The sequence below is a fragment of the Danio aesculapii genome, chromosome 20, assembly GCF_903798145.1.
Source record: "Danio aesculapii chromosome 20, fDanAes4.1, whole genome shotgun sequence".
Taxonomy (NCBI): domain Eukaryota; kingdom Metazoa; phylum Chordata; class Actinopteri; order Cypriniformes; family Danionidae; genus Danio; species Danio aesculapii.
In genome coordinates this window covers 29,766,324-29,769,108 of record NC_079454.1, presented here as the reverse complement: position 1 = coordinate 29,769,108, position 2,785 = coordinate 29,766,324, and positions in this window count along the sequence as shown.

Here is a 2,785-nt window from a genome sequence, read left to right as displayed (position 1 = left end):
CATGTTGTGTCAATTGTATTAACACACTGCCTGCGAAACCTTCAACCATCATAAAAAATTCTTAATGGGTTTAATTCATTTATTTTTTTTCCATTTTTCATATTTGAGGGGTGTTTTAATAGTTTAGAGCCACCACACAAGTGAACGGCAAAATACAAAATGCTGTCACTTGAGCCACAGATAAGTATGTAAGTAGGCTACTGCCAGTCCCTGTCTTCCCTGCTGAAAAAAACATCTTAAACCAGCCTAGGCTGGTAAGCTGGTTTTAGCTGGTTGACCAGCCTGGTTTTAGAAGGGTTTTGGCCATTTCCAGGTTGGTTTCCAGCTATTTCCAGCCTGGTCTTAGCTGGTCAGGCTGGAAGTTGACCAGCTAAAACCAGCTTGACCAGCCTAACCAGGCAGGGAGCTCAGGCTGGTCAAGGTGGTTTTAGCTGGTTTTAGCTGGTCATTTTCGAGCCTGACCAGCTAAAACCAGGCTGGTTTAAGCTGTTTTTTTCAGCAGGGTTGGATTTGTTTTTGTACGTAAACGTGTGAAGTATCACAAGCAATGTATCAAAATTCCACTAATTTCCTGAAATAAACTTTGCATTTGGGGATAATCCAGCACAGCTCTTGGAAAAGGAGGAGAACTTTCCTTCCTTTCTATGTAGGCTAGTGTTGGATGAGCAGAATATGTAGCCTATTCTTCTTTTTCTACTTTGGAGAAGGAGAGAAGAACAATTTGTCACTGCTTGACTCTGAAACGTTTTTAACGGATCAATTAATACTCATCAGACTCAGTGTGCAAGGTTTGTTTATGTGACGGATTTTTCATACAAAAATAAAGCATACAAAAATTTCGGATTTCAGGATGCAAAGACCTTTAGTCTGTTGTTTGACTTCATTATGTTTATTTGTTAGAAAGCACATTGCCTAACAAAAGTTGCAAAAATTGTGCTATATAAGTAAAATTGTCATTGTCATAAAACTAATTCCACCCTTGGTTATGTAACCGAAAGCCAGGCTATACATTTTGTTTTTTTTGCAAAACTTTACAACCTGGAAGTACAATTTGGAAAAAGAAATACTCTTTGTTATATCCCAAAAAAAAAAAATTGAAACTTGAACCACGCTTGAGCGTGAGAGTCCAACTGTGTTACAGTGTAAATAACTCTAAATGCTAAATGCATGAAATAGCATTAGCCGCCCCCTTTAAATCAGTTTTCTTTCCCATTCTCAAGCAGTTTAAATATCAGCAAATTGTCTTGTCCACATGCATAAATCCAATTACTGCCTTGTGACTGGCTGACGAGATACTTGTGTTAACAAGCAGTTGAACGGGTGTACCTCATAAAGTGGCTGGCGAGTTTGTAATGAAAGGTGTGGGCTGGTAAACAATATATTATTTTTACTTTCCACTAAGAAGTACCATCATCGATGATATCACTAGTTGCATGAGGGAACTCAAGCCACAAATCATAAAGATGGAAAATGATGGGCTAACTTGGATGCCAAAATGCTGATTTAATGTAAGAAATTCCAAATGATCAAATGAGGACTCATATGCCTCCCGTTTCTGCTGCTATTAGTCTCACTTTTGTTTTGAACCAGATTTAACCTTATTTCCTTCATCCCCATTGTCGTTTGCATGCAGGTTCAAGCTGATTTTGTAACAGGAGAAAAAACGCCCTCAGCCTCCCCTCAGTTTTTCTCTCTCAGATAATCCTGTCATACCATTACCAAACGCTTCCATGCAATTGGCTCTGACCTCTCCTCATTTAATCATTGATTTGCACAAAACAGAAACTTGCCAGGCATTGAGAGAAATAAAGCCAATGTATCCTGAGAGCGAGTATTATTTTTGGGGTGCATGCGCATGCAGTGGGGGCGTTTATGTGGAGGGGGGTGGGGGTCCAGCAGCTTCAGGACACTTCTGCTAAGCTCTGTGTTGTCATCCTCCCACCTCGACACACTGTGCTTTCACACCAGAGTGAGTCACGCCGGCTCTCTGAGCTCTGGAGCTGCGCAATGAGGAATGCTAAGCACCCTGAGAAACTTCACAGCATTCAGACGCTTTCTACTCGGCCTTCTCATCTCTCCTTTAAACCTGCACAGAGAAAGGGCTGCTTCATTTTTCTTTCCATATGCAGAAGTAAATGCACATTTGGTCTTGTCTGGAATTACCTTATGCTAATAGGCTTAGGTCTGTCTGACTGTCTATCTATCTATCTATCTATCTATCTATCTATCTATCTATCTATCTATCTATCTATCTATCTATCTATCTATCTATCTGTCTGTCTGTCTGTCTGTCTGTCTGTCTGTCTGTCTGTCTGTCTGTCTGTCTGTCTGTCTGTCTGTCTGTCTGTCTGTCTGTCTGTCTGTCTGTCTGTCTGTCTGTCTGTCTGTCTGTCTGTCTGTCTGTCTGTCTGTCTGTCTATCTATCATTATATGAACTAATTGCACTCTATTAAGCTTGTTTATGAGGACTTGCCTTGTGTTCTTTTAAATCAAAAATCATAGTTTTATCACGTTCAGATTTTGCCACAGGTTTCTTTTGAAAGTTTAGGGGTAGGGATAATGTTAGTGCCATAAAATATGTTTTTTTTTTCTGCATAAAATACATTATGCCTATGCAGAGTCTTTATATACCAACATGTGTGTAATGTACATTCACTGGCCACTTTATTAGGTACACCTTACTAGTACCAGCAAGGACCCCCTTTTGACTTTAAAACTGCCTTAATCCTTCGTGGCATGGATTCAACAAGGTACTGGAAATATTCCTCAGAGATTTTGGTCCATA